This window comes from Eptesicus fuscus, chromosome 7 (genome assembly GCF_027574615.1).
Source record: "Eptesicus fuscus isolate TK198812 chromosome 7, DD_ASM_mEF_20220401, whole genome shotgun sequence".
Lineage (NCBI taxonomy): Eukaryota > Metazoa > Chordata > Mammalia > Chiroptera > Vespertilionidae > Eptesicus > Eptesicus fuscus.
The window spans coordinates 1,099,428-1,114,097 of NC_072479.1; the positions used below are offsets into that span (position 1 = coordinate 1,099,428).

Consider the following 14,670-nt stretch of genomic DNA (forward strand, 5'->3'; position numbering starts at 1 on the left):
GTTTTATTGATTTTAGAGATGAAGTAAGGAAAGAGATAGAAACATTTAATAATGAGAATCATTGATGGCTGCCTCCTGCACGCCCCCTACTGGGGATTGACCCCACAACTTGGGCATATGCCCTTGACTGGAATCGAACCTGAGACCTTTCAGTCTACAGGCTGATGCTCTATCTAGTGAGCCACATCAGTTAGGGATGCTTTCTATTTTTAATGGCAAGAGACTAAAGGAGCAAACATGTAATCAGAAACTTTTCTTTTTTTAAAAAAATATTTTTATTGATTTCAGAGAGGAAGGGAGAGGGAGAGAGAGATAGAAACATCAATGATAAGAATCATTGACTGGCTGCCTCCTGCATGCCCCACACTGGGGATTGAGCCCGCAACCCTGGGCATGTGCCCTTGACCGGAATTGAACCTGGGACCCCTCGGTCCGCAGGCCAACGCTCCATCCATTGAGCCAAACCAGCTAGGGCTAGAAACTTTTCTTCATTTACTTAACACTTTTAACAGGTAAACCATTAGCAACAGCTTAAAGAACCACTATATTTTGAAAAAAGCACTGGTAGTAATATGGCATTTTTTATACTTTAAGTACACTACACCTACAAGACTGATGATAGATTGCCAGAAGTGAGATTAATCTTACATCACCTGGAGAGAAGTGAGGTAATGTCTGTATTAATGGTCTAATCCGAGGTGAGATGTGTTTGCTTTCACTGGGGTTCGGCAGACAGCGCCAAACCCTGTTTTGGCCCAGCATTCTAAACAAGGATTAGCTGAGTGCTCGGAAGCTACGAGGTGAAGAAGTGACGGGGATCATTAGGACATCCCTTTTCTCTTCTCAGTCTCCCAATAAACCAGTATTTCTGAGGTGATGGAGTATGTTCTGAGTCATGCAAAGTTTTCTTTTAAACAGGGTCCACTATGCCTATGGTTTGACTAGCTCATAATCAGATCTTTATCCAGATTTATTTACCAAACTTTCAAAGATCTTATTAATAGTTCTGAAAGCACAGGTATGTGCAAGATGTAATTTCTGACCTTAAACCTTGCTGACTATTTCGAGCCAGAACTCACTTATGCGGCTGGCTACTTCTCTTTTAGTAGCTTTGGCAACTCCGTCTCCCTTATTGTTCCACAGACCAGTATTTTGTTCTTCATAATAGTTCAGGTGTAGACACAATGTTGCAGTAATTATCTTGGTAAATATGATGCCAAGAATCAAGAAAAGGGCATAAGACAGGTAATACAGTCTGTTGTAACTTTCACCCATGTATATCTTGAAGTTGCAAATATAGTCACTCTCACTTTCACAAAGTATCCTTACTAAAATTCCATATTTTATAATTTTTGCCGAATTATATGTCTTCAATCTGATGTGTCCTCTACTTGGAATCAGTTTCATTGAGTAAGGTCAATCAGACAAAGGGTCTGCACATAATTCGCTATGACAGTCTTCTCTGTTTTGATATACTATAAAGATGTAAATTTTGAGATAAAGTGATCCAAAAGAGGCCTTACTTTATAAAGATGGCCTGTGTTACATGTTGCTTATGAATTATTGTTCTGGTGAAAGAATGTAATAAGTATCTGCTTGAACCTTTTTCCAGTCATAGTTTATGGAAATATGTGTGATCCAAGTAAAGGGTCAGTTGGTCAGTAATCTTTCCATTCTGGCTTCTTTGTTAGTCCCTTCAAGATAAATAAACCAAGCAACTTCTTTATAAGTAACGTCCATCCATGGCGAAGTCTTAGCAGAGATTTCGTGGTATTTTTCCATTTGGTGATGGTGTAAATTGGTTTGAGAAGTAATGAGATAGAAACAATTCTCATTTATAATAATAAAAGCATAATATGCTAATTAGACCGGACAGCCGAATGACCTCCGATGTCCTTCCGCATGAAGCTTCGGCAGTAGGGGCTGAGGCCAAGGCGGTTAGGAGCTATCAGGCAGACAGACAGTGGTTAGGGGTGATCAGGCAGGCAAACGGTTAGCCAGCAGTCCCAGATTGGGAGAATGATGTCTGACTGCCTGTTTAGGCCCCATCCCGCAGGGATCCCTGCAGAATAGGGCCTAAACCGGCAGTTGGACATCCCTTGAAGGGTCCCGGATTGTGAGAGGGCACAGGCTGGGCTAAGAGACCCCCCTGCCCCCGTGCAAGAATTTCGTCCACCGGGCCTTTAGTCAAAAAATAAATTGGTTACTTGACTTATACTTTGTGCATCTTCAAATTGAACAGTTAACACCAGAAATATTTGTATAATCTCAAGGCTGGTAAAATGTTTTTTTTTCTTCCCATTCTTCAGAATCACTTCCACTGTCAAGACACTATCACATTTCTCCTTTGCCTTCCTGATGGTCTAATGTTAGACTCGTTACTATCTTCCAGCTGACTACCAAAGTCACTCGGTCAATCAGACAAAGGGTCTGCACATAATTCGCTATGACAGTCTTCTCTGCTGCTATGCATCTTTTAAAAACCTTTTGCCGTAATGTAAGATGGATGGAAAGGATTAGGATGTATTGCTTGTCACATCTCTGGAAATACTTGACTCACAGGTTGAGAAAAAGATACAAGTTAACTTGTGACAGGTCAGCAAGGTGTTAACACCCATTACATGGCAGTATGTACTAAAGAGGATAGTCTGCTTCAACTATAAAACCAGTACATTTCTTTCGTAAACTGTTTTAATTGTTCTAACTGAAGTTAATGTGAAGCAAAGGGGAAGATTTGAATGGCTCATATTTTAAGCATGGTCGCTAGGCAAGCAAGACTCTCAAAATGCAAATATAAAACTTAAGAATTTTTAAAAATAAAGTAATAAATGTAAAGAAACTGAACTTTGAAGCAAAAAATTCCAGGCCATGTCATCTGACAGGTAAGCCAGAACTACTTAATGCTAGAGCTGGAAGGTAAATCACAGATCATATTATTTCAACTCCCTCAGTCCTCCTATGCAAATTGTTCCCTTGGGAGTTTGACCACTCGCGGTGACGTGCGCTGACCACCAGGGGGCAGCGCAGAACAAAGTAAGGCCCCAGCAGGCAGCAGGCAGCTGGGAGAAGGAAAACCCCAATTGGCCCTGATTGCCGGCCAGGCCTAGGGACCCTACCCATGTACGAATTTTGTGCACTGGGCCTCTAGTTTAAAGATAAAGAAACCAAGTCTATCAAGATTAAAGTGACTTCTCCAATTGCACTCAGCAAATCACAGCCAAGTGAAACCAGGATTACCCAGTCCAGTGCTTTTCCCACTGGAAAAGCCTGGTAGTTTTAACAGCTACAGTAACCACCTCACCACTCTTTTCTCCAAGCCTTCATAGGTATCATTCCCGCTATAGAAAGAAATCCCTTTCCTCCTTCCTTCTACCAAGCCATACTATCTGTAGTCCTTTAACATGAAAAACTGTTATCTACAAAATCTTCCTCGCTGAATTCCACTTTGCTGGTTCCTCCAGCAACTCCTTCGGCAGTGAGTAAGTTCACATTTCGACTGGTATTCTGATCTTATCCCCATCATTGTAAATCAAGAGCATAATGTCATTCTTGATTAAAGGTACTGTACTGTAGTTTGTACTAACTGATGTTTCCTAGTGTTTTTAAAGAACAGAAGTACCACAATGAGCTATGATAAAGGCCACATTTGAACAGATAAAAACTTAAATGGCTTAACGAGGGATGGGACAGCAAGAAGTTTACCACACGTCAGCGTGGAGGTATGCCACGATTCATAGAAGCCATAGGACACATATGGATCACTTTTATTGTGTAGTAAATAATTTAAAACATTAACTTTACAAAACAATCTACACTGCAGAGCAAAATGCAAAATTACATTACCGTATTTTTTTTTTCACCTGAGATTCCTTAAAAAAAAAAAAAAAGTCAATCTTATAGGCACAAATTCAAACTATACTACTAATTCCTTTTCCATCTCCTGCTTCCCACCCACAGACATTCTCTTCTGGTTTAGGTGGGAATTCTTGACAAGGACGAGTCCCTTCTTACCAGTATTGCTTTCACAAGGGGCCAGTTCTAGTTGTTCAGTTTCTACCTATAATATTGTCGCTCTGAAGAGGCAAAAATAAAATGTTGCAGCAATAGTGTCACGGAATGCCCTTTTTTCTGACCCTTAAAAGTAACACCTTAGTGTTATTTTTCATTCACCTCCTTTTCCATAAGCTGCTTATGGGAAACAAACATTCCTGTTTTCTTCTGAGGCCCTACATGTAATTATTAGCACAGCAGTTAGAAAACAGTAGGTGGTCAAATTAACTACACACACACACACACACACACACACACACACACACACACACACACCTTCTAGTATATGCCAGACAATAGAGATACAAAGATGAGTAAGAAAGTCTCTATTGTTACAGACAAATAGGAGGAATGGAGGAAGAAAAGGAGGGAATGAGGAAGGGCTAAAAATTTAAATCAAATGGGACATTTTTACTTATTTCTTTTTATTGTGTTCACCGCTATCCCCCAGCCACTATAACAGTGCATGATGCAGAGTAGACATTTAAATATTTTCTTGACTTCATAGCAAAGAATTATGAAACATATCCCAAACAAACTTACAAACTAATTCTCTGAATGTCTGGCAGCAATTTAAAAAGGACATGAAAGGGTTTAATCCCTTCCACTGTGTAGAGGGCCCCCTGGGAAGGCACCTGAGCATTCTAAATTGGCCCCTCTTGCCCTTTTAGCCAAGAGGGACCTGCTTCTCACAATCCAATTGTCCACAGCTACTGCCTGAGCTTCTGTTCATGCCAAGGTTGAAACCTCGTGATCTGTCTCTTGCCCAGTGGGGTCACCTCCTTGGAGAAGAAACCTGGGTTCTCCAAGATATGTGATCAGTGCTGGGACCGTGCCAGCAGGCGAGGGGATCCCAAGGCAGGTGCTGGGCGTGGAGGCCAGAACTGAACCTCACATCACCATGCTTGGCCCCGGAGGATGGCTGGTTAGCCAGAGATGGGTAAGATTCCTCAGGGAAGGAACAACCTAAGACAAGCACAGTAACATAGGGGCCATCAGGAGAGAACTTGGAGGTCAACAGAGGTGGGGCACAGACCTTCACTCCCCCAAGTTTGCAGGGGCCTGAACCCTCACCCCTGCTGAGGGAGGTCTCCTGCTCCCATGGCTCAGCTTCACATGCCCAGCTCAAATCGGGACCCAGGTAACAGAGACTTGGCCGACAGCAGATGTCCTCTCACTGCAACAAGACTTGATGGAGATGTCTTGCACCCATGATCTGGGGAACTGGGGTCTATGATATCTAAATCCAGCCTAGCACCAGGAATGCTCAGGGCCTACTCAAGAAGGCAATTAATCCTCTCCACTAATAATTACAGGGTAAACAAGATGGTTGTTAGAGTATTAAAATTGACAGTAAAATAGTAGTCAAGTTTTCAGACTAATTTAAATTGGCCAATCAAAATAAGCAAATACTTTAGAAAAATCAATTGTACTGGACAAAAAAGCTGTTCCTAAAGTGTTAACTAAAATTTTTATTGGTAGTTCATCTCATGGTAAAACTGCATAACATATAATGAACCTAAAGCAGTCACATTTTAGTGCAAAAAAGTAAAATTTAAAAGCTATCAAGATTACAGCATAAAATTTCCAAAAGCCTCCCAATATTTAAACCAAAAAAGGGGGGATAGTAGAAGAATATCATGTAAGGAAAAATATCCTGTAAGTAAATTACATCTAGAAAATTTTTACTTTAGAAAATTAACTTTCATTTGTAATGCTAACAGCAAGACACCCAGGTAAAACATACATGGTGTCAAAACAAGCCAAAGGAAAATCGTTTGGGCAAAAAAATGAAAAAGGATCGCAAGTCAAATTTATAGAAAATATTCCTTTATTAGCTTTTGGTCGAGAATATGTTTGTATATTTTCAGAAAACAACTCCGAGACCATGTGGATTCCTGCAACAGAGAGGAATTGACAGGACTATTCCAGCCATGAAGTCAGAAGAGAAACAGTCCAGAGATGGAAGACGCTGATGATGCCTTGCCATACTAGCAGTCAGCAGATATGCGTCACTGCAGATTGCCCAGGACCAAACCAGAGAGGGTCGGACCTGCATTACCACCATCTGGAACTGAAATATCATTACTGTTATGTACACATAAACAACTGTTTGACATAGAAATTGGGACTCAAAAGAACTGTTGGCCCAGAAAGAAACTCACTATAGACTGATTCATTTGCCTCTCAGCATAACCATTATTGCTTGTCTCATTTTCGGTTCCTATAAGTGTATTCCTAGTATCACATGAGCTCACTCATCTAGGGGAAAAGATGAACAACATAGACTGAAGAACAAGAACAGCATTGATCAGACTGTCAGACCTCAGAGGGAAGGTAGGGGAGGGTGGGGACAAGGGAGATAGATCAACCAAAGGACTTGTGTGCTTGCATATGAGCCTACCCAGTGATCACGGACAACAGGGGGAGGGGGGCATGCGTGTAGGGGGGTTTGGGATAGGAATGGGGGGGTGTTGATGACAAATATGTGATACCTTAATCAATAAAGTAATTTAAAAAAATAAAAGTCAGAAAGTCATAAAAAAAGAATTATGAAACAATGTAATAAATACTATATTAAATGTATAAAGTGGTATGGGACAAACGAGAGAAACTGAGGATAGTGGAATAAAACTTTGCCAAGGAGGTAAGATTTGCACAGTGCTTTGACGGGGAGACTCTTACCTGGCAGATGCACAGTGAGGAAGAGTAAAAAGAGTGAAAGTTCATGGCATGTGTATTAATTACCCATTGCTCTCCCAAAAGTGAAGATGGTGACTAGAAAATGATAGTGTCTTGCTATCATTTTCTATTTCTTGAGGCCTATTTCTTGAGAATCTTCTCTGAAAACCACTCTAAAGAATGAGGATTTAAAAAATTTTTTGGTAATATTTAATAAATCTTTATTGTTCAGATTATTATAATTGTTCCTCTTTTTACCCCCATAGCTCCCCTCCACCCGGTTCCCACCACACCCTCTGCCCTTATCCCCCTCCCCCACTGTCCTGATCCATAGGTGTACAATTTTTCTCCAGTCTCTTTCCGCAACCCCCACACCCCTTTCGCCCCGAGAATTGTCAGGCCAATCCCTTTCTATGCCCGATTCTATTATATTCACCAGTTTATTCTGTTCATCAGATTTCTTATTCACTTGATTTTTAGATTCACTTGTTGGTAAGTATGTACTTGATGTCTTTTTGTTGTTCATAATTTTTATCTTTACCTTTTCCTTCTTTTTCCTCTTCTTAAAGAATACCTTTCAGCATTTCATATAATACTGTTTTGGCGGTGATGAACTCCTTTAGCTTTTTCTTATCTGTGAAGCTCTTTATCTGACCTTCAATTCTGAATGATAGCTATGCTGAGTAGAGTAATCTTGGTTGTAGGTTCTTGCTATTCATCACTTTGAATATTTCTTGCCACTCCCTTCTGGCCTGCATAGTTTCTGTTGAGAAATCAGCTGACAGTCGTTTGGGTGCTCCATTGTAGGTAATTAACTTTTTCTCTAGCTGCTTTCAAGATTCTCTGTCTTTTGCTCTTGGCATTTTAATTATGATGTGTCTTGGTGTGGTCCTCTTTGGATTTATTTTGTTTGGGGGTTCTCTACGCTTCCTGGACTTGTAAGTCTATTATTTCTTTCATCGGGGGTGGGGTGGCTGGGGGGTAGTTTTCTGTCATTTCTTTCTCTTTTTCTTTTTTTTTTTTAAATATATATTTCTTTATTGATTTCAGAGAAGGGAGAAGGAGAGATAGAAACATCAATGATGAGAGAGAATCATTGATCAGCTGCCTCCTGCATGCCCCCTCCTGGGGATCGAGCCCGCAACACAGGCATATGCCCTTGGCCGGAATCGAACCTGGGACCCTTCAGTCCGCAGGCTGATGCCAAGCCAGCTAGGGCCTGTCATTTCTTCAAATAGGTTTTCAGTATCTTGCTCTCTCTTCTTCTGGCACCCCCATAATTTGGATGTTGGTACGCTTGAAGTTGTCCCAGACGCTCCTTACACTATCTTCATATTTTTGGATTCTTTTTTCTTTTTGTTTTTCTGGTTGGGTGTTTTTTGCTTCTTTGTATTTCAAATCTTTGACTTGATTCTTGCGATCCTCTAGTCTGCTGTTGGATCTCTGTATATTATTTTTTATTTCAGTCAGTGTATGCTTAATTCCTAGTTGGTCCTTTTTCATATCCTTGAAGGACTCACTAAATTTATCAGCCTTTTCTAAAAAATTCTTGAAAAACTTTATAACCGTGGTTTTGAACTCTATATCCAGTCATTTGCTTTCCTCCATTTCTTTCATTTGTGACATGTTTCTTTGTCTTTGCATTTTGGCTGCTTCGCTGAGTTGATAGAGTGGCTTTGTGTGCGAGGTGTCCTATAGGGCCCAGTGGCTCTGCCTCCCCAGTTACCTGAGGTGGACCCTCATGGTGCACACCTTTGTGGGCTGTGTGCACAGTCTTGTTGTAGTTAAGCCTTGATTGTTGTTGGTATTACTGGGAGGAATTGACCTCCAGGCCAATGGGCTGAGGATCAGCTGTGTCTACGATGGGAGAACTTCTGTGCTGGAGGCACCCTTATGAGAAAAGAGGGCTTTGGTGCTCATTGAGTCTGCCCCCTGAGTGTGTCCCTTATGGATCTGAGGAGTTATAATCTGGATGGTCCTACTCTGACCCCTGGGTACACTGGTTCTTGGATCTCCAAGGAGGTGTTAATTTAGCCTCTGTCTGAGGCCACCCAGCAGGAGCTACGGAGAGATCTGCAGATTCCTCTTCTTTGTTTGGGTTTTGGAGGTGCCCAGATGAGGCCCAGCTGTGAAGCAATGCAAGCTGCTGGGGGGCCTTGGGCCTTCTTTTGGATGTTCTGGGTGTCACTGACTCAGCTGCAGTTTGTTAGGTAAGTTTAGGATTCAAAGGACCAGGCCATTCATGTGCAAAAGCCTCTGTGCTCAGCTTGGATGGGGCGGAGTCTCAGGGCAAAGCATACAGCAATGGCTTCGTGGGGTGGGATCTCAGGGCAGAGCAAACAGCTATGGCTTCCTGTCAGCCCTGCCCTAGCGGCCCCTGGGTCTCAGTGTCCCATGGTCATCTGGTAATCGCTGCAAAGCACCTCTGAGGGACAGCTGCCCTGGAGTTTTGCCCACTGCCAGACAGTCCAGTTTCTCCCTGTATTAGTCTGGGTCCCCAGAGTCTTGCCCGGTACTGGAGTTCAGAGCAGTCAGGAGCTTTTGTCTCCCTCCCGATTGAGAAAGCCAGCTGCGTACTCAGTTGCCAGCCCACTCCACGCGCGTGCCTCTGTACCTCTGTCTTTACTTCCGCAGTTCCTCTGAGTCTCAGTGTGCTTTTTTCTTTCCTTCTAGTTGTAAAATTTCCACTCAGCCAGCCTTCCTGTGGTTCTGGATGATGTCTGTTTTGTCTTTTAGTTGTAGTTTTGAAATTGTTGTGCGAGGCAGCAGTTCAGGTGTTTACCTATGTTGCCATCTTGGTTTCTCCCTAAAGAATGTGGATTTTATTTCCATATGCAATCAAGCCTGAAAGCATAGAGTAAAACGATCAGATATCTGTCTCAAAAAAGTAGTTCTGAGAGTAGTATTCAGAAGGATTGGGAGGAGTACTAGAGATGGGGACAAAGGTAGTGGCCTTAGAATCGCCTGGAAGCTTGCTGGAAGCACAGCACCTCCGGCCCCACAACACTTACGGAAACCAGAATATGAATTTTAACAAGAGTCCCATAATTCATATGCATATATAGTTAGGGAGGTGCTCTTCTAGAAGTTAAGAGCCTGCAGTAAACAAAGCAGCATCTGTGAGAAAAGAGAAGGGAAAGATTTGAGAACAAGTGAAGAGGAATAAATGCTGGTTCAATAACTGGAAGACATAAATATTATTAAGAACAGAAATGAAATAATGTCATAGATCTAAAATGTGAGAAAATTCTACAAAAAAACCAACACCACATTTCTGACATAAGGGCTGTGAATTAAACCCCTACATTGTAATCCCGAATATACTGAAATGATAATTTTAAGAACAGCTAAAGCCAAAGCCTGTTTTTTTTTTTTTTTAATAAAAAATCAAAACACCTGGGAAGAGAAGTCCCCATTAACTTCAGGCTGTAAAAACGAGCAGAGATTGTGGCTGACATGAAGGCTGCTGAAGACCCAGATGTCTCACTCCCTCTTAAGGGGCTCACTCTCTCTGAGCTCCAGCATGGATGGGGTCAAAGGCTCAGTGGGATCCAGGGACATATGGGGAGGAATTGTACTATCTGGCATTGGGGCAGGAACACACAGGTGGCTTTCTCTCAGGTAGGGGTGTTCACAGGGGTAATTGTTCCTGTGCTAAGACCTCCTCCCATCACAGAGCTGATTGGCAGCCATATCTGAGTTTCCATCAGCCTGGCTCACACTGTTTGCTTTGACTTGGTGATTCCCTGGCTTCTCCATATGAATGGCCTGTCTTGGTTTCCTAAAACCTCTCAAATAAGCAGCAGCTGTTGACAGCATGCCCCGTATCTATCAATAAGAGGTCCAAGACAGCAGCTGACTTTGCACCTCCCAGAACCAGTGCACCTGGGGGACAGCTTCAGGTCATACCAGATTACAATTTTGCACATCCAAGAGTGACACACTCAAGGGGCAGGTTCAGTAAGCACCAAAGCCCCACAGAAGCAAGTCCTGTTCTATAGGGGTATCTCCTGCACAATAGCTCTTCCACTGCAGTCAGAGCTGGTCCTCACAGCCAATTAGTCTGGAGATCAACTAATCCCAGTGATGCCAACAGAAATCAAGGTTCAACTACAACAAGACAGCCCACACAGGGATGCACCTAGAGAGCCCAGCTCAGGAGACTGGACCCTACAGGACACCTAATACACAAGGCAACTCTACCAAATCCAGGAGACATAGCAGCTCTACCTAATACATAGAAACAAACACAGGGATGCAGTAAAAATGCGGAGACAAAGAAATATGTCAAAAATGAAAGAACAGAAGAAGTCTCCAGAATAAAACTACCGTATTTTCCAGCATATATAAGATTTTCCTGGGTTAAAAAGTCGTCTTATATGCCGGAAAATACGGTAAATGAAATGGAAGCAAGCAATAGAATAGATACAGAGTTCAAAACAATGGTTATAAGGTTGTTCAAGGATCTTAATGAGAGTTTCAAGGGAGTTAGTCAGACTTTCAAAGATCTTAGTGAGAATGTCAAAGACATGAAAAAGGACCAGTCAGAAATTAAGCATACATTAACTGAAATAAAGAATAATTTACAGGGACCCACCAGTAGAGGAGAGGTTACTGAGAATCAAATCAGCAATTTGGAATATGAGCAAGCAAAAAACACCCAATCAGAAGAGCAAAAAGAAAAAAAGAATAAAAAAATATGAAGATAGTGTATGGAGCCTCTGGGACAACTTCAAACATACCAACATTCACATTATGGGGGTGCCAGAAGGAGCAGAGAGAGCAAGATATTGAAAACCTATTTGAAGAAATAATGACAGAAAGCTTCCCCTACCTGGTGAAAGAAAGACTTACAAGTCCAGGAAGTGCAGAGAGTCCCAAACAAGAGGAACCCAAAGAGGCCCACACCAAGATACATCATAATTAAAATGCAAAAGGTTAAAAACAAAGAAATAACCTTAAACACAGCAAGAGAGCCCTGGCTGGTTTGGCTCAGTGGATAGAGTACTGGCCTGGGGAGTGAATGGTCCCGGGTTCAATTCTGGTCAAGGGCACATGAATGGGTTGCAGGCTCAATCCCCAGTAGGGGGCGTGCAGGAGGCAGCTGATCAATGATTCTCTCTCATCATTGATGTTTCTATGTCTCTCCCTCTCCTTTCCTCTCTGAAATCAATAAAAAAATATTCTTTAAAAAAGCAGCATGAGAAAAGCAGTTAACAAGAAAAGATAAAAGATATGTACAATAAATATATATCTATCAACAACTGAATCTAAAAATCAAAATAAATAAGGAATCTAATGAGCTAAATAAACTGATGAATGAAATAGAACCAGAGATATGGAAACATGGAACAGATTGATGAATCTCAGAGAGAAGGGAGGAGGGGTTGGTGAGAAGAGATTAACCAAAGAACTTACATGCATGAATGCATTAGTTATGGACACAGACAATAGGGTAGTGAAGGCTTGGGTGGAGGGGGGTAATGGGCAGAAAAAACGGGGAAATCTGTAATACTCTCAACAATATTTAAAACAAATCTATACTAATAAAAGGATAATATGCTAATTAGACTGGACATCTTTCAGACATCTATCCAGACGTCCTTCCAGACAAAGCCATGGTGGCAGGGGCTGAGGCAGAAGCGGTTAGGGGCCATCAAGCAGGCAGGGGAGAGCAGTTAGGGGGATCAGGCCAGCAGGCAGGTGAGTGGTTAGGAGCCAGTGGTCCTGGATTGTGAGAGGGATGTCCGACTGCTGGTTTCGGCCCCATTCCACAGGGATCGGGCCTAAATGGGCAGTTGGACATCCCCCAAGGGGCCCCTGATTGGAGAGGGTGCAGGCCGGGCTGAGGCACCCCCCCACTCCCGTGCACAAATTTCATGCACGTAGTAAATAAGTAAAATCAGTATCTTTTTTATTATTGTTGCCAACAAGTTATCAAGTTGAATTACAGACAACTGGAGTTGGAAGCAAAACCTTCAGTGACAAAATAAAAACTAAGACCTACAAAGGTTAAGAGTGTCATAGCCAAAGATAAAATGTCTTTACACATTTTATTTACATGTAAATTATGAATTTTCACATTTGAAAATACTGACATTTTGTTAATCTATGGCAGCTGACAAATCAAAATTAGTAAACCAAATCTATAAATAGATTCTTTCAAAGTCTAAGAAATATTTATCTTAACATTTTGCACTCGGATGTCGAGTGTGACTCGACACGGTTAGCATCGGTAGCCCATCCCTTCCCTCCCTCCATCCCTCCTCCTTTATTTGGGCTTTTCTTACATAAATAAATAAGTTTGTATGAAAAGAAACTCCAGTTTTTCATTCTACTGCCACGCTTTGTAAAATCTGGGGTATTTAAAAAATTAAATCCCGAGTAGAATAAAGGAATTGAGAAAAAAGCAAGCGAGTGCAAAGGGTTAAAATGCATGCCTAATTGCTCAATTACTTAAAAAATATTTTTATTGATTTCAGAGAGGAAGAGAGAAGGAGAGGGAGAGAGAGAAAGAAACATCAATGACGAGAGAGAATCACTGATCAGCTCCTGCACCCCCCTGCACTGGGGATCAAGCCCGTAACCCGGGCATGTGCCCTGACTGGGAATCATACCGTGATAGGTCTACGCTCAACCACTGAGTCACGGTGGCCAGACTGAATGATTAATTTGTAACAAATCTATATTAAATATAAGGTAACTTTTTACTCCATATCTGGATTTTTAACAACTCTCATGGTGCTGGGAGGCAGAAGATTTGATGAGAGAGAAGCATGATACTGATGGACTAACTCTGTTTGGATGCTATTTTCACACATGATGATAGTACTTATAAATGAATGAAGTGAAATATCCATATAGATCAATGGCGAAAATGTGTTATGAACCAAGCATTATGACTGTCAAAAATCTGTGCATCTGAGGTTTAAAAAGTAAAAAAGTTGTCTCATTACATATTCTGCCTGCCTTAGTACCAAGATTTAATTGGCAATTCAACCAATTTTCTTAACATTCTCAGCAGAAACTTGAGGCTAACATTCCTATCTTAATTTGAAAAAATATTATAAATGACCTGCCCCAAAATATTATCACCTGTGGTGGACGGGATAAATGGAATTGGTAAAAATTTCTTCCCAGTGAACCTGGGTTTGGCTTTTTCCAGAACAACTATGACTGTGCATTAGCAACTAGAGAAGACACAGAAGGTAAAATATCAGGATGCTGGATCAGCTCTTCAAAAGACAACTGAGCAGATTTGAATTGTTTCTCAAAAAGTATTGAGAGGAACTCTGTGTCATTTAAAAAAATAATTTAACCCCTTGCCCTTGCCTAACCATTTTAATGATGCAATACAGAAGAAACTGTTAAATTGGTAAGAAAATGGGACTCAAAATATAAATTGCTCTTAAAAACTTATTTCTATAATATTTAGCTTCAGAAATCAGAGCGACCTAGTTAACCAACCAAAAAATAAGCAGGCCTATGGTAACAAAGTCATCAGTGAACTTTCCCCCTCTAGCAGATTCAATAAAGATCAGAGTAAGGGACTAGGTGATGCACCCTCCCCAGGTTTTCTCTTTCCCCTTAGTTAACTGTTAACCCTTAGTAGTCTGTATTGAATGGATAAAACAAGGCACACTAATACAGGCCTGTTTTCACCACCCTACAGTGAATATAGATTAGGAATGTTACAGAAAGAAAGCAAAGAAATAGGAAAGTAATATTAATCCTGCTGAACAGAATAACTGGATTATTAGACATTTTTTACTTTAATGGGTATGGAGTCAGATTTGCGAGATGGAAAAGTTCTGGAGATCTGTTTCACAACAATGTAAATATACTTAACACTACTGAATTGTAAACTTAAAAGTGATTAAAATGGTAAATTTTATGTTTTTTTTACCACAATTTAGAAAAAAAATCATATTAAAAGTA

At 41.2% G+C, this 14,670-nt stretch overlaps 1 protein-coding gene across 1 annotated transcript in view; it reads right to left on the reverse strand.

Annotated features, from left to right (window-relative positions):
- The window catches only part of LOC103304095 (chromatin remodeling regulator CECR2), a 205,141-nt gene that overhangs the window by 65,116 nt on the left and 125,355 nt on the right, over positions 1–14,670 (reverse strand). The window lies entirely within an intron of this gene.